Source organism: Impatiens glandulifera, chromosome 1 (genome assembly GCF_907164915.1).
Source record: "Impatiens glandulifera chromosome 1, dImpGla2.1, whole genome shotgun sequence".
In the NCBI taxonomy this organism is placed as follows: domain Eukaryota; kingdom Viridiplantae; phylum Streptophyta; class Magnoliopsida; order Ericales; family Balsaminaceae; genus Impatiens; species Impatiens glandulifera.
In genome coordinates this window covers 158,749,366-158,768,209 of record NC_061862.1, presented here as the reverse complement: position 1 = coordinate 158,768,209, position 18,844 = coordinate 158,749,366, and the positions used below count along the sequence as shown (strand labels likewise).

The following is an 18,844-nucleotide window of genomic DNA, read 5'->3' as shown; positions in this document are numbered from 1 at the left end:
TGAGCACAACAACTTCCAGCTGTCAGGTATTCAGCTTCTGCGGTTGACGTAGCAACCGATGTTTGCTTCTTGCTGTACCATGAAACAAGTGGGCGGTTAAACCCATCCAAACTATGCAACAATTACTGGAAGAATATGAAAACTCCTCTTTCATATCCCATCCTCGTAACTCTTGGCCTTGTTGGAAGAATATGAAAACACCAGTAATTACTGGACTTAAACCCATCCTCGTAACCAAACCGTTTTCATTAAGCTTATTTATGAATACCCATCTTGTTTCATGACTCACACTCTTAACCAGTTAACCGTCGAATAATTACTGGAGTTTTCATATTCTTCCATAGACTATAAGTTATCTCTCACCGTCTAGGCCAATGACTCACATCCTTAGGCTATAACCACACCCAATCCTAGTAAGACCTTTTATCTGACGGTTAATAACATACATCATGCATCATCCACTAGACAATACCATCATCTGTCATCTTACAATCTAATATATAAGTTAGATGAACATCAACATATAATCACACTCTTAAATTATTCAACACTTCTTAAAAATCTCTCTCATCCCACTAGAGCAAAATGTCTCAATCCTCATTTCAAAACATTCTTCAAATCGAGTTTGACTCAATTCTAGGAACAAACCACTTTGAAATCTATAAGATGATCAAATCAATTGAAAGTTCCGGCCTACGGACTTTCCTTGATGACTGACACATCATCTTTCCAGATACCGTTATGGAGTTTTTCTAAAATGCAAGAATCTTCCGCGGTACTCCCTTCTATGACACTCGCATCCAGTCCAAGGTGAGAGGTACAATTTTTGAGTTGACCGAGAAAGACTTTGCTCGGTGCTATGAACTACCTAGAGAAGGTCTCACCGACTTTTCTCCTTCGGCGGAACAAAAGGCTGCAATGTTTCAGTACTTTTCTCGCTCTCCTCTCCCTGTTGATGATCACGGGGCAAGATCCTCGTTGAGGGCTGAATATCAGTTGCTCAACGATATTGTTGGTAAGTTCATCCTTAGAAAGGATGTTACCAATGTCTTCTGTACCAAAACCTTTGATATCATGACCGCCATCACAAATGATGTTCCGGTTAACTGGTCATGGTTGCTCTTTGACAACCTAATCTGGATGATCTTCACTCGTCACATCGGTTATATTCCCCAGATAAGCTCTCTTCTTCTAGATCTTGGTGTTCCCCTCTGTCCGGGCTTGGGATTGAGCCCATCTCAGCTTATGACAGGAGATTCGACTGACTCATTCTTCGAACGCTTCGAGAAAGCCTGGAAGAAGAAGCAAAAGTGGTCTCTTACGTCGTAGGACTGATTAAAGACATGCTTCTATTGTATTACGCGTGGCTAAAGGCCGACGACGTAATACTTTTGATTACGATTAACGAATTTGGATGTTTGGTGGAGTCGATTTACATCGACATCTACATATTTTATGCACCCTGAAAGGTATTATTTAAGTTAATGACGTTTCATAAAAATTGTTTATAAAATGTTTGTTGAATACTTTCTGTGCAGGCCACCTCTGTGGGATGTGTTATAGGGAGTTTAAGAGGATTTGGGGTTATTGTTATGCTAACACATGTTCTGGTAAAAGAACACTTCTTTCAACTAAGAGTTGTTGGGTGGATATGCTTAGGCTTTTCCGTTTGCCTTTTTGCATCACCCCTTCTTATCCTGGTAATATATAATTATCATTCATATGTTCTTTTTTTTAATATATGTTATAATTTTAAATCTCAACAATCTTTATTATTGTATTTAATTTACAGAAACAGGTGATACAGACGGGCAGCATGGAGTTTATGCTCCTCACCTTGATTCTTACACTCACCTCGGTAAGTATGGACTATTTATAAAGAATGTTGTTTGGTTTTTTATGGACTATTTATGAAGAATGCTATAATCTCGGTAAGTAGCTTAATTAACTTAGACAAATATATATATATATATATATAAAATGACTAACTCATGATTTTTTTGTTTGATTTTTTTACTTTTAGTTCCCAAATATTTTGGGGGTAGCATTTGAGATTATTAAGATGATAGTTTATTGGATATATAGGCCTGCCTCGTCCAATAATGTTGTTGCTGCTGGAGGAGTTGGATCGGTTAATTTACCCGTGGTTGTAGGGGATAATATTGAAGAGATGGTATAATTTCCTGTTTTATTTTCTAAACTTATCATTGTAGTTGTTAAGAGTTATCTGAACTGATGTTATATTATGATATTATTCCACTGCATCATTTTGATTTTGGTTGAGTTTGGCTACAATACCTAACATGTATATTTATGGTGCGTTTTCATTCCCTCTAATTTTTCCCCGTTTACCAATATGTCAATAAAATGTAGATATGTGTAGAAGAGTTGTTTTAATGCTGATGAAGTTTTTGCACTAGAAAAACTGTTGTAACGCATGTACCTAGAGGTTTAGGATTTGTATTCTTTTTCTTCTTCCTCTTCTTCCTTTTCTTCTTCTTCTTCCTCCTCCTCCTCTTCTTCATCTTTCTCTTCCTCCTCCTCCTCCTCCTCCTCTTCTTCTTCCTCTTCTTCCTCCTCTTCTTCCTCCTCTTCCTCTTCCTCTTCCTCTTCATCCTCTTCCTCTTCATTCTCCTCATCCTCTTCTTCTTCTTCTTCTTCTTCCTCTTCCTCTTCCTCTTCCTCTTCCTCTTCCTCTTCTCTTCTCTTCCTCTTCCTCTTCTCTTCCTCTTCCTCTTCCTCTTCCTCTTCCTCTTCCTCTTCCTCTTCCTCTTCTTTTCTTCTTCTTCCTCCTCTTCCTCCTCCTCCTCTTCCCCTTCTTCTTCCTCCTTCTCTTCTTCTTCCTCCTCTTCTTCTTCATCCATCATCAACACAAAGGCATTAAAAGAAATGCAAATATTAGGTATAAAGCAGATAAATGTATAAAGATGAATGGATCTACAGTTCATTAGTAAAATCAATTGATTTCTATTCTTCTTCATCCATCATCAACACAAAGGCATCAGAAGAAATTCAAATATTAGGTATAAAGCAAATAAATGTATAAAGATGAATGGATCAACAGTTCATTAGTAAAATCAATTGATTTCTATTCTTCTTCATCCATCATCAGCACAAAGGAATAAGAAGAAATGCAAATATTAAATCAGATAAATGTATAAAGATGAATAAATCTACAATTCATTAGTAAAATCAATTGATTTCTATTCTTCTTCATCCATCATCAGCACAAAGACATCAGAAGAAATGCAAATATTAGTTAAAAAACAGATAAATGTATAAAGATGAATGAATTTACAGTTCATTAGTAAAATCAATCCTGAATCTTCTGACCTTGAAAGGTTAACATGGACCAATCCTAATCATAGAGGTTAGCGAGACTGGATCGATTCGTATCGAATGTGGAATAGTAGTGCTCAACCAACGCCTTCGAAATCGTATCTGATCCATTTGTCGCCGCCCGCTCTTCTTCTTCTTTTTCCTCCTCTTCCTCTTCCTCTTCCTCTTCCTCTTCCTCTTCCTCTTCCTCTTCCTCTTCCTCTTCCTCTTCCTCTCCCTCCTCCTCCTCCTCCTCCTCTCCCTCCTCCTCCTCCTCCTCCTCCTCCTCTCCTTCTTCCTCTCCTTCTTCTCCTCATTTTTCTCCTTCTCCTTTTTCTCCTTCTCCTTCTTCTCCCTCTTTCTCCTTCCTTCTTCCTCTTCCTCTTCCTCTTCCTCTTCCTCTTCCTCTTCCTCTTCCTCTTCCTCTTCCTCTTCTATCGATTGGGATCGATTGGAACAAAATCAATTGATATAGGGAAATACTGATTGGTAACCATGGAAGTACCGATTGGTAAACGTTAGTAATTTTACTAGTGCTCTCTCAACAATCTTCCTAAAACCTCAATACTTACACTTATTTGAAAAGATTAGTTAGGAGAAAATAGACACCCGATTCATGGAAAAAGCAACTAGCTAGGTTTATGGTTTAGTCAATAGCGAGGGAAAAATCTTAGTATGAGTTCTACATTTATCTAATCACATCCCCAAACATATATGATTTATGGGAAAAGCAACTAGCTAGGTTTTTTTTATATGTAAAAGTTTACTTTATAAGTACATTATTATTAGTTTTTTTTTATATATGATTTAAGTATATATATATTTTTTTTATGAATTCATCATATATATATATATATATATATATATATATATATATATATATATATATATATATATATATATATATATATATATATATATATTAAATTAATAATAAATAAATAACACTATAAAAAAATAGTTTAATTAACCTGTCTGTTCTTTCCCCTCTTAGAAACCGCTCCCCTTTCTCTCTCTCATCATACGCTTAGAAATCTCTCTCATCATACGCTTAGGAATCTCTCTAAAATTCAGATAGATAGATTCAGTCTTCCATCCGCGATATCAACTCTGTACACCTTCCGCTTCCAGTCAATCTCTCCCTTTCTACTTACAAACTTCCCATTCATCTTCATCTGTGATTTCATCCCCCAAAACCTCCAATGACTATCCGTAGAACCACATCCGAGTTTCAATAACTCGCCGGTTAGCTCCACCTCCAACTATGTTTTCTTTCTTTTGTATATATCTAGCTTTTTAGTTTCCAGATATTTGATCGTCTTCTGGGGATTATGACCTGCTAGCTAGAAGGATTTAAGAACATGTGATCACTAACAAGATATCTAATTTTTCTTTTTTACATCTTAAGGGTTTTGTGAATATAATCCATTTTAACATTGTTGCATGATGATTCAACCTAATGTGATAAAAGGGTAAACACCAAACAAACATAAAGCCCCCATCTTGGACATTTGTGTTGGATATGGATTTCTATTAAATCTGTATATTGAGCTATGATAGGAATAAAAGTAGGGAAATAGATGACTTGGCTTTGTTAATTTGTCCATATCAGCTTTTTCCTTGCCTGTTTCATTATTTCCATACAAATTCATGTTCAATCTACCTATCTCATTGAGTATTTGCCAGGGAGATAAAAAATTCTGAATTTGGATCTAGCTTATTGTTAAACAAATGAAGATTGCTATAGGACTGAATGACTGCTCATGCCTAGACTACACTATACACTTGAGTATCTTACTATGCTTTTTTGTTATCTTAGAAGAGTTTGAAATGCTAGCTAGTTGATGAATCATTTGATCAAATATTGTGCTCCAATTCAGATTTTTGATTTTGTAATCCAAATCTTTAGGATGCAAGACTTTATAACTGTCCTGTAAGATCCCGCAGTTCGCCCATTAATTATTGTCTTGTGAACAAATTCGACTTGAAAATTTGTCGTTACTTGTCAAGTTGTCAATACCACGTCATCCATATGCGACAAATGTAATAAGTGGTCTTAACTGTTTTGTTTGAGCTAGATTTGCCTATCAGATCTTATTGTATGTATATGCTAATTTATTAACATTCATTAAAATATGTCTTCTTTTGTCATGTGACGTTGATTTGTCTAAAATTGAAAAGTTATTTAAGCAGTAACATATGTAAATTCTTTACTGAGCTGCTATGTTCTTTGGTGCGTTTCTCTCTCGAAGTGAAAAGAAATAAATACAGAAATTGATACTTGACAGGTCAATCCTTAACTTTGGACCAACGCTGAATCTGATACCAATCTTTCACTTAGTCTAAAGCCCTCTGAAGGTGCTAAGACCTTCAATTCCTCAGAAGTTCCAAAGCAATGGAAACCTTTGATCCCAGCAGGTCCAATTGCAGGTAAAATTCCATGTGTTTATATATTAACGTGATAACTGTTACCAAATTATGTTTATCCTTCGCTATAACTATCATGATGACCTCCTATTTCTTGATATTTCTGCCAATACCATCTTATAATGCATTTGAGTATCTTACTATGCTTTTTTGTTATCTTAGAAGAGTTTGAAATGCTAGCTAGTTGATGAATCATTTGATCAAATATTGTGCTCCAATTCAGATTTTTGATTTTGTAATCCAAATCTTTAGGATGCAAGACTTTATAACTGTCCTGTAAGATCCCGCAGTTCGCCCAATAATTATTGTCTTGTGAACAAATTCGATTTGAAAATTTGTCGTTACTTGTCAAGTTGTCAGTACCACGTCATCCATATGTGACAAATGTAATAAGTGGTCTTAACTGTTTTGTTTGAGCTAGATTTGCCTATCAGATCTTATTGTATGTATATGCTAATTTATTAACATTCATTAAAATATGTCTTCTTTTGTCATGTGACGTTGATTTTTCTAAAATTGAAAAGTTATTTAAGCAGTAACATATGTAAATTCTTTACTGAGCTGCTATGTTCTTTGGTGCGTTTCTCTCTCGAAGTGAAAAGAAATAAATACAGAAATTGATACTTGACACTTGACAGGTCAATCCTTAACTTTGTACCAACGCTGAATCTGATACCAATCTTTCACTTAGTCTAAAGCCCTCTGAAGGTGCTAAGACCTTCAATTCCTCAGAAGTTCCAAAGCAATGGAAACCTTTTATCCCAGCAGGTCCAATTGCAGGGAAAATTCCATGTGTTTATATATTAACGTGATAACTGTTACCAAATTATGTTTATCCTTCGCTATAACTATCATGATGACCTCCTATTTCTTGATATTTCCGCCAATACCATCTTATAATGCATCTAATGGGACTGGTTTTGCCAGGTTGCCATAGAGAAAATGTGTTTATTTCTTTTCCTCCATGAAACAGAAGTATCATCCTGCATTTGGTTTTGCAAACATTTATAGTTGTTGAGCTACAAAGATTGTGCTTTTATTATTATTAGTAGTAGAGTTTTGGCTGAATGAAAATTGAAATTTAAAAAGTTTAAAATTGTTATGATGATGATATTAAATTTGTAAGTGTATGGTACTATAGTTTCTTCTTCTATCTGTTTATGTTTGGTTGTAGATTGAGAGTCTTGTAAGATGCATTTTATATAAACAAGAAGCTGAAGGAGTTCATTAGAAATGTATGAGTTGGAGGTTTAGTGATCAATAGTGTTGGTCTTCATTTTTTGAATCCAGCTAGTTCCAGTTACTGCATATTGAAGTTTTATTAACATTTTTTGTCCTAGCCATATCTATATCTCTATAATCGAGATCTTTACCCATATCGATGATCATTTATAAAGAAACCCATTATACAAGGAAGATCGTCTAACTCAGGTTTATTCAACTTTTTTTATACAGGGACCAATTAAGAAAGTAGCCGAACCCACTCCAGCAGCACCTACAACTAAACCTGTTCAGTGAGTTTCATTCTTTTCTTTTTTTTACTTTGGATATTATGATTTATAAATAATACATCATTGATGCACTGATGCAATGGTAATAAATATTAATATTAAGCACAACTAGACACCCCTAGTCAACTAAATATTTTGTAAAGTTTTATGATTTAAAGTTTATGGACATATCTTGTGTATCTAATAAAGGATTATGAGTTGTTTTTCATTTTATATATATATATATATATATATATATATATATATATATATATATATATATATATATATATATATATATATATATATATATATATATATATATATATATATATATATATATATTTAATAAGTAGATATTTGTTTGGGATCCATCTTTCTATATATATTTTAATAAGTAAGAATTAAGAATATTTTGATATTGTACTCTATCTATTCTTCACACAATAAATAACCTCCTAGAATAGATAAAAATAAATAATGTATTAAATATGAGTAAATGATAGTTTAGTTTTATTTTAAATTATTTTTTATTTATCTTTTCATTTGTACGTTTATGTTTTTATATATAAGTGAGACGACGAAACTTCTCATGGCTCGAGCTTCGTACCCACTTCCTTTTGTCTTTGGTATCATATGTATTTTTATTTATAAATATTTTCGTGGTTTTTTTTAACTAATTAATTAATTAATAATGATGTGTTTTTTTAGGTAACATCATATATGTTATGGTCTTCCTCTCCCAGTTAAGTAGTTATATTATTGGTTAAGTTTAATATTTTTCTAACATGTTTTTATTTTATCAAATGAAATATTAATATATGTTTGAATTTTGAAAGTATACCATCATTTTTTTTAAAAACTACTCAGCACCATTTTATTAAAAACTTTAAAAGGAAAACTTGACATGAATCGTTTGTATCAAGCTAGAGAAACTCTAGACTTGATTTTTAAAAGAAACAACATGAATAAAGACAAAATTCAAACACTTATCGTGAATACAAACGCAAATAGAATTTTGAAGCGCCTTAAAACTAATAGATTGAATAACTTCATTGTAAGGAATGCTCTATCTTTGATATATCAACCAATTCTTTTCACAAGTGGGTATTCACCTCCATGTTCGAATGAGTGTATTATCATAAAAATGATTTCTTTCCAAACGTATGCAATAACGACAAAGAAACACTTAAAGATGTTTGAAGTAAATACATTATCCTTTTCTTTAATGTAAACTCATTCATTTGGAAACCTAGGAAGACCCATAGATGTGGAAAACATATCCTATAGTAAAGAAAGCAAATGGGTAGCCTCAAAAAAGATGATCAATAGTTTCCTCATTTCTTTCATTCATTTCCTTCCCAAGAGAGGCACGTAGAGTCTGGAATATCCATATAATCCCTCGTATTCAATATTTCTTGAAACATCAATCATAAGTTTAATTGATGTCTAAGAATTACTCTCGTAGACCACACAATATGAAATCATGGAACCGTATCCCCTCTAACCTGCATAATATCACATGTTAAACTTGACCTAAATTTGCCTTCACATTCAACATTTTAAACTCGAGAATCCTCACGATTGGAGAATTGAATAGATTGTAAGTAATTGAGGATTCTCAAACCTTTTAGCATACTTCTCAGAAGAGTGTTTCATTTCACGTTCTTGACTTCATAAATAAAAATCAATTAACATTCTCGTCGCCTGATTTGAGTAAGAGTGAATTCTTGATTATAGATGATTGGTTGATTTTCGAACTAAGGGTCATGTCAAAACATAGTTTCTTTGTTGTTGTCATTACGAATCTTGAGCATCTTACAAGAACTTTCATTAGTTTCAAAAAAAGATTCAAAGACCTTGTCATTTCCATTTTGATTTTACACGTCCAAATTTTGATCTCTTTCCTTATGAATTTCGAATGAACCCAACGAACCCAAAGAGATCTGGTTAGATCCTTATGAATCTCTAATGCACCCAACGAATCCAAAGAGAATCTTGTGTTTTATCTAACACTCAAAAGTGTTTATATGTGAGAGTTTTGTTCCATTCAACACATTTTTTCAGCCTAATACCTTTTTTTTCGGCATACACATCAGCCCACCTCACCTTCTTGCCTCCTCGCCCTTGGCTTCTCCACGTTAACTGTGATTAAAAACAGGAAGTCGACTCAAGGGTTCCAAGTGATCCCTTACATTGTGGGGTTAATAAGTGTGATGTTCCTCATGTAATAGGGTGGTTATAGATAGACAATGTGATATTCTTAATTACAATAAATTCATTCGAACGATTGGTAGAATCCATCTACATTTGCATTTTCATTTTTTTATCCACCCACAAATATATTATTTAATTTAATGGAATTTCATAAATTTATTTATAAAATATTTTTGTTACTAATTAAATATTGTTGAATATTCAATATAGACCACAACTACAATTATAAAATGTGTTAGAAAGACTTTAGAAGCATTTTGAGTTATAGTTATGCTCACCCAAGTTCTAGCTATAACGAATTTAATGAAATACGTTATAGCTAGAACTTGTGTGAGCATAATAACTATGACCCCGAATGTTTCCAAAATCCTTTTAACGCATTTTATAATTGTGGTCTACATTGAATATTCGAGTCTGCATAAAAAGTATTCAATAATATTTTAATTAAAAATAATAATATTTTATAAATAATTTTATAAAATTCTATTACCTTTGTGGGTGCATAGAAGATGCAACTGCTAATGTAGATTGACTCGATCAAATATTCGAATGCATTGTAATTAAGAGTGTTAAATCGTTTGCATTTAGCCACACGTAATACAAGAGTAACATCGCACTGATTAGCCCCACAATGTAAGGGACCATTTGGAATCCTTGAGTCGACTTCCTATTTTTAATCGTAGGAAAGTGGACGGTAGAAATGAAAAAATTTAACATTAATTATGATATATTTTAATCCATTTAGACCATCTCCAATCCACAAACTCATTTTCAAACCCAAAATGCAGTAAACGTCACATCAAATAGTAATTCATCTCCAACCCAAAAACCCATTTTCAAACTAAAAGAATATTCTTAGAATATTCTTTTCTTACACTAATTTTTTAACCTTATTAATATTATCTATATATTTATCAATTTTACATATTTAACCCCAATCTTTTTTCATTCATTTAATAATAATAAAATAAAATTAAGTATATATATCAATAATTCATAAACAACAAAATAATTCAATAATACAATTAAATAAACAAACATATTATATTAAAACAAACATATTAAGTATTTTCTATGTTTATTTGTATAATTTATAAAATTTAAGTTATCAAATATAACGTAAAAATATAAAATAAATTAGATAAAATTTCAAGTATAATAAATTTAATAATTTAATTATACATTTAAAAAATATTATAATTTTCTATGTTAAAAATAAAAAAAATATAAGTTTAAGAATTAATTTATATGAATAGAAATTAAAAGTTATTAAAAAAAAGTTTAAGGGTCATTTTTTAAAAATGACAAAAAATGGTGTAAATGAATAGTAATATTGCATATATGGGTTTTTTTGGAGAGAGTGTGAATTCTCATTATGGGATTGCGTTTGGTGTCTGGTTGGAGCAAAATTTGCGTTTGCGTTTGACGTCCGGTTGGAGATGCCCTTAATCACTTGTAAACAATTTCAATAAGAACAAATACATTCAATATAAAAATATTTACAAATATTTAAAGAGACATTATAATTATTATTATTTAAAAATTATATCATACAAACTTAGGAGTCAAAGAAGAATTAATTGAACATTTTTTTTTAAGAGAAACTTTAAAAAAAATGTGATCCATTGGGTAAAAGTGAGGAGGTTTGTCCTGTAGTGGAGAGTGAGATAAAGAAAGTTAGAGCTGATAATAGGTATTTAAGATTTTGCAACATACACTTTAAATAATAATTTAAAAACTAAACTATCATTTATTCATATTTAATACATTATTTACTTTTATCTATTCTAGGAGGTTATTTATTTAGAGGAATAAATAGAGTACACTATCAAAATATTCTTTTTTATTAAAATATATATAGAAAAATGGTCCCAAACATTGATGTTGCATGCATACAACAATCTAATCTCAAAACTAGGATAAACAAATAGATAGGAGAAATATATTGTACCCTTCTTGATTTTAACTCATATTGATCCAAAATATTGATCCAAAATATTTGCTCTATTTTTCACATTAAAATATTATAATTAACCATTAACCAGTAAGACAAAAACAAATAACAAGAAAAATTAACTGTATATATATATTAATCATAATACCTGAGAAAACATCATCTAGGGAATCAATATTTAAGGGATTAATTCTCAACAGATATGAAAAAAAATCATAATTCATTAACAATTATTCCTCCAATGTTTATGAGCAAGTTAATAAATAATGAATTCAGCTATAAGCAATACTCATTTTATTGAATAATTTTTCAAAAAATTATAGTGTTAAACGACAAACTAATTGACTTGAAATAATGATTAAACATATTATTTGAAATGAAATAACCTCTATTTCTCTCTACTGAAGCTAAGCACAGGCCAAGAGTGTTATATGGTTATATAAATGGTTCCATTGGATCGATGTTGCAACTTAATCATACCGTCATCCATTATACAACATAAATTGGTTGAAAGGGATATGATGAATATAGGAAAATATTGCAGTACAAATTCAAATTAGATCACCGTTGATATAGAAAAAAAATAAATGACTAATTATTAAAAAATTATACTATTTTTATGAAAAATATTATAATCTCGATAAGTAACTTAATTAACTTAGACAAATATATATATATATATATATATATATATATATATATATATATATATATAAAATGACTAACTCATAATTTCTTTGTTTGATTTTTTTACTTTTAGTTCCTAAATATTTTGTGGGTATCATTTGGAATTATTCAGATGATAGTTTATTGGATATATAGGTCTGTCTCGTCCAATAATGTTGCTGCTGCTGGAGGAGTTGAATCGGTTAATTTACCCGTGGTTGTAGGGGATAATATTGAAGAGATGGTATAATTTCCTGTTTAATTTTTTGAACTGATCATTGTAATTGTTAAGAATTATCTAAACTGATCATTGTAGTTGTTAAGAGTTATCTGAACTGATGTTATATTATGATATTATTCCACTACATCATTTTAAGTTTGGTTGAGTTTGGCTGTAATACCTAACATGTATATTTATGGTGCATTTTCGTTCTCTCTATTTTTTCCCCTTTACCAATATGTCAACAAAATGTAGATTGAGGAACACTGGTATATGTAGAAGAGTTGTTTTAATGCTGATGAAGTTTTCTGCACTAGAACAACTGTTGTAACATATGTACTTAGAGCTTTGGGATTTGTATTCTTATTTCTCCTCTTCTCTTCTTCCTCTTCCTCCTCTTCCTTCTCCTCCTCCTCCTCCTCTTTTTTCTCCTCTTCCTCCTCCTCCTCCTCTTCCTCTTCCTCTTCCTCTTCCTCTTCCTCTTCCTCTTCCTCTTCCTCTTCCTCTTCCTCTTCCTCTTCCTCTTCCTCTTCCTCTTCCTCTTCCTCTTCCTTCTCCTCTTCCTCTTCTTCCTCTTACTCCTCTTCTCCTCTTCCTCCTCCTCCTCCTCTTCTTCTTCCTATTCCTCCTCTTCTTCCTCCTCCTCTTTCTCTTCTTCTTTATCCATCATCAACACAAGGGCATCAAAAAAAATGCAAATATTATGTATAAAACAAATAAATGTATAAAGATGAATGGATCTACAGTTCATTAGTAAAATCAATTGATTTCTATTCTTCTTCATCCATCATCAACACAAAGGCATCAAAAAAAATACAAATATTAGGTATAAAGCAGATGAATGGATCTACAATTCATTAGAAAAATCAATTGATTTCTATTCTTTTTCATCCATCATCAGTACAAAGGCATTAGAAAAAATGCAAATATTAGGTAAAAATCAGATAAATGTATAAAGATAAATGGATCTACAGTTCATTAGTAAAATCAATACTAAATCTTCTGACCTTCAAAGGTTAACATAGACCAATCCTAATCATAGAGGTTTGCAAGACTAGATCGATTCGTATCGAATGTGGAATAGTAGTGCTCAACCAACGCCTTTGAAATCGCATATGGATCCATTTATCGACGTCCGCTCTTCTTCCTCCTTTTCTTCTTCTTCTTCCTCTTCCTCCTCATCCTCTTCCTCCTCCTCCTTCTTCTTCCTCCTCTTCTTCTTCTTCCTCTCCTTCTTCTCCTTCTCTTTCTTCTCCTCCTTTCTTCTTCTCTTCCTTCTTCCTCTCCTTCTTCTCCTTTTTCTTTTTCTTTTCCTTCTCCTTCTCCTCTCCTCCCTCTTCCTACTCCTCTTCCTCCTCCTCCTCCTCCTCCTCTTCCTCTTCCTCTTCCTCTTCCTCTTCCTCTTCCTCTTCCTCTTCCTCTTCCTCTTCCTCTTCCTCTTCCTCTTCCTCTTCCTCTTCCTCCTAATCTTTCTCCTCCTCTTCCTCTTCCTCTTCATCCGTTATTAACACAAACGCATCAAAAGAAATTCAAATATTATGTATAAAGTAGATAAATGTATAAAGATGAATGAATCTACAATTCATTAGTCAAATCAATTGATTTCTATTCTTCTTCATCCATTATCAACACAAAGACATCAGAAAAAATGCAAATATTAAGTATAAAGCAGATAAATGTATAAAGATGAATGGATCTACAGTACATTAGTAAAATCAATTGATTTATATTCTTCTTCATCCATCATCAGCAAAAAAGCATCAGAAGATATGCAAATATTAAGTAAAAAGCAGATAAATATATAAAAATGAATGGATATATATAGTTCATTAGTAAAATCAATCATGAATCTTCTGACCTTCAAAGGTCAACATAGACCAATCCTGATCATAGAGGTTTGCGAGACTAGATCGATTCGTATCGAATGTGGAATAGTAGTGCTCAACCAACGCCTTCGAAATCGCATCTGGATCCATTTGTCGCCGCATCCCGCTCTTCTTCTTCTTCCTCCTCTTCTTCCTCCTCCTTCTTCTTCTTCCTCCTCCTCCTCCTCCTCCTTCTTCTTCCTCCTCTTCTTCTTCCTTTCCTTCTTCCTCCTCTCCTTCTTCTCCTTCTTCTCCTCCTTTCTTCTTCTCTTCCTTCTTCCTCTCCTTCTTGTCCTTTTTCTTTTCCTCCTCCTTCTCCTCCTCCTTCTCCTCCTCCTTCTCCTTCTTCTTTTTCTCCTTTTTTTAAATATTAAAAGTTTGTTTGATATAATAATAAAAATAATAATGTGTCTTTTATGTTGAATGTGTATTGAAATTGTTTTCAACCACACTTTTCTTACAATTAGAAATAGAAAGTCTACGCAAGGGTTCCAAGTGGTCCCTTACGTCGTAGAACTGATTAGTGAAATGCTTCTATTCTATTACGCATGGCTAATGGCCGACGACGTAATACTTTTGATTACGATTAACGCATTTGGATGTTTGGTGGAGTCGATCTACATCGGCATCTACATATTTTATGCACCCAGAAAGGTATTATTTAAGTTATGCACCCCTTCTTATCCTGATAATATATGATTATCATTCATATGTTCTTTTTTTTAATATATGTTATAATTTTAAATCTCAATAATATTTATTATTGTATTTAATTTATAGAAACAGGTGATACAGACGGGCAGCGTGGATTTTATGCCCCTCACCTTGACTCTTACACTCACCTCGGTAAGTATGGACTACTTATGAAGAATGTCGTTTGGTTTTTTTATGAAATATTTATGAAGAATGTTATCATCTCGGTAAGTAGTTTAATTAACTTAGAAAAATATGTATATATATATAATGACTAACTCATGATTTCTTTGTTTGATTTTTTTACTTTTAGTTCCCAAATATTTTGGGGGTATCATTTGGGATTATTCAGATGATAGTTTATTGGATATATAGGCTTGTCTCGTCCAATAATGTTGTTACTGCTAGAGGAGTTGGATCGGTTAATTTACCCATGGTTGTAGGGGATAATATTGAAGAGATTGTATAATTTCCTGTTTTATTTTCTGAACTGATCATTGTAGTTGTTAAGAATTATTTGAACTGATTATTGTAGTTGTTAAGAATTACCTGAACTGATGTTATATTATGATATTATTCCACTGCATCATTTTGAGTTTGGTTGAGTTTGGCTTTAATACTTAACATGTATATTTATGGTGCGTTTTCATTCTCTCTAATTTTTTTCCCCTTTTACCAATATGTCAACAAAATGTAGATTGAGGAACATTGTTATGTGTAGAAGAGTTGTTTTAATGCTAATGAAGTTTTCTGCACTGGAACAACTGTTGTAACGTATGTACCTAGAGGTTTAGGATTTGTATTCTTCTTCCTCTTCCTCTTCCTCTTCCTCTTCCTCTTCCTCTTCCTCTTCCTCTTCCTCTTCCTCTTCCTCTTCCTCTTCCTCTTCCTCAGGCATCAAAAAAATGCAAATATTATGTATAAAGCAGATAAATGTATAAGGATGAATGGATCTACAGTTCATTAGTAAAATTAATTGATTTCTATTCTTCTTCATCCATCATCAACACAAAGGCATCAGAAGAAATACAAATATTAGGTATAAAGAAGATGAATGTATAAAGATGAATGGATCTACAGTTCATTAGTAAAATCAATTGATTTCTATTGTTCTTCATCCATCATCAGCACAAAGTCATCAGAAGAAATGCAAATATTAAGTAAAAAGCAGATAAATGTATAAAGATGAATGTTTCTACAGTTTATTAGTAAAATCAATCCTGAATCTTCTGACCTTCAAAGGTTAACATAGACCAATCCTGATCATAGAGGTTTGTGAGACTAGATCGATTCATATCGAATGTGGAATAGTAGTGCTCAACCAACGCCTTCGAAATCGCATCTGGATCCATTTGTCGCCACCCGCCGCAGCCCGCTCTTCTTCTTCTTCCTCCTCTTCTTCCTCCTCCTCCTCCTCCTCCTCCTTTTCCTTCTCCTCCTCCTCCTCCTCCTCCTTCTTCTTCTTCCTCTTCTTCTTCCTCCTCCTCCTCCTCCTCCTCCTCCTCCTCCTCCTCCTCCTCCTCCTCCTCCTCCTCCTTCTCCTTCTTCTTTTTCTCCATTTTTTTAAATATCAAAAGTTTGTTTGATATAATAATAATAATAATATGTCTTTTTTGTTGAATGTGTATTGAAATTGTTTTTAACCACACTTTTCTTACTATTAGAAATAGAAAGTCTACGCAAGGGTTCCAAGTGGTCCCTTATGTCGTAGGACTGATTAGTGAAATGCTTCTATTCTATTACGCATGGCTAAAGACCGACGACGTAATACTTTTGATTACGATTAACGCATTTGGATGTTTGGTGTCAATCTACATCGGCATCTACATATTTTATGCACCCAGAAAGGTATTATTTAAGTTAAGAGGAGTGATAAAGGGATGTAATTTGAAGGAGAGAATGGGGGAGGGAATGATGTGTCACTACATCACTAGTTGGAAAAAGGATAAAAGGTGAGGAAAGAGAGAAGTGAGAGAAATTTTGTTATTTTTTTTATAATCAAAATTTGCCACATCATTCCCTCCCTCAAATTCCATCTCCCATTCATTTCTCTTAAGTTAATGACGTTTCATAAAAATTGTTTATAAAATATTTGTTGAATACTTTCTGTGCAGGCCACCTCTGTGGGATGTGTTATAGGGACTTTGGGAGGATTTGGAGTTATTGTTATGCTAACACAAGTTCTGGTAAAAGAACACTTCTTTCAACTGAGAGTTGTTGAATGGATATGCTTAGGCTTTTCCGTTTGCCTTTTTGCATCACCCCTTCTTATCCTGGTAATATATGATTATAATTCATATGTTCTTTTTTTTAATATATGTTATAATTTTAAATCTCAACAATCTTTATTATTGTATTTAATTTACAGAAACAGGTGATATAGACGGGCAGCGTGGAGTTTATGCCCCTCACCTTGACTCTTACACTCACCTCGGTAAGTATGGACTATTTATGAAGAATGTCATTTGGTTTTTTATGGACTATTTATGAAGAATGTTATCATCTCGGTAAGTAGCTTAATTAATTTAGACAAATATATGTATGTATATATATATATATAAAATGACTAACTCATGATTTCTTTGTTTGATTTTTTTACTTTTAGTTCCCAAATATTTTGGGGGTATCATTTGGGATTATTCATATGATAGTTTATTGGATATATAGGCTTGTCTCGTCCAATAATGTTGTTGCTGCTGGAGGAGTTGGATCGGTTAATTTACCTGTGGTTGTAGGGAATAATATTAAAGAGATGGTATAATTTCCTGTTTTATTTTCTGAACTGATCATTGTAGTTGTTAAGAATTATCTGAACTAATCATTGTAGTTGTTAAGAATTACCTGAACTTATGTTATATTATGATATTATTCCACTGCATCATTTTGAGTTTTGTTGAGTTTGGTTGTAAGTTTGGTTGTAAGTTTGGTTGTAATACCTAACATGTATATTTATGGTGCTTTTTCATTCTCTCTGACTTTTTTCCCACTTTACCAATATGTCAACAAAATATAGATTGAGGAACACTGGTATGTGTAGAAGAGTTGTTTTAATGCTAATGAAGTTTTCTGCACTGGAACAACGGTTGTAATGTATGTACCTAGAGGTTTAGGATTTGTATTCTTCTTCCTCCTCCTCTTCTTCCTCTTCTTCCTCCTCTTCCTCTTCCTCTTCCTCTTCCTCTTCCTCTTCCTCTTCCTCTTCCTCTTCCTCTTCCTCTTCCTCTTCCTCTTCCTCTTCCTCTTCCTCCTCCTCTTCTTCTTGTAAAGGCTACCTATATAAAAGGTATCAAAGCTTTGTATCGAAGGAGAAGAAGAAAACAACTTTCTCTTCCTTCTTCAAACGTCTAAGTTTCTCCCAAATCCTTCATTCTTCAAACAAATGGGTCTTCATCTTCTTTCTTGATGATACTGAAGTTAATTATAAAAAGCACCTGTAGATAAATTAAAGTTTTCAACTGCAAAAAGAAAGAGTCTATTGCTAGCTATAACAAATTAAATTATTATTTTTAATTTATATATATTAAGATATTATATATGTTCATGTTAGTTTCTTGGCTATTTTGTCCACATCAAATTGAATATATGATATCATATTTGAGCCGAGGAAGCTATTTTTTTTAGTACAAAATATTGCCAAAAAAAGATTAAAATATTATTACATTAGGAACATTTGTGGGTTTATCGGATAATATAAAATGGTTTTAATATTAAAATTTTGTTCACAATACACTTAAAATCTCCCCTTAAAATTTTGAATTCTTGACCATTTAAAATAATTAATTAGTTTATTTAAATAAAATTTTGATTAGTTAAATTTTAACTGTTTTAAATTTACGATATTAATATTTTACGAATTAATAAATTTCACATTTGCAGACACGAGAGAGTGCTGATAAATACATGGAGAAAATAGTTAAATTCAATGTCAATTTTACCGGTACTTTATATGCATTGTTTTATTTGTAAACTCAAAAAATCAGATTCAACTTAAAAT

At 32.3% G+C, this 18,844-nt stretch overlaps 1 pseudogene; it reads left to right on the top strand.

The window, feature by feature from the left end:
• Positions 1–1,343: 1,343 nt before the first annotated feature.
• Positions 1,344–17,611, top strand: LOC124913071 (annotated as a pseudogene).
• Positions 17,612–18,844: the final 1,233 nt, after the last annotated feature.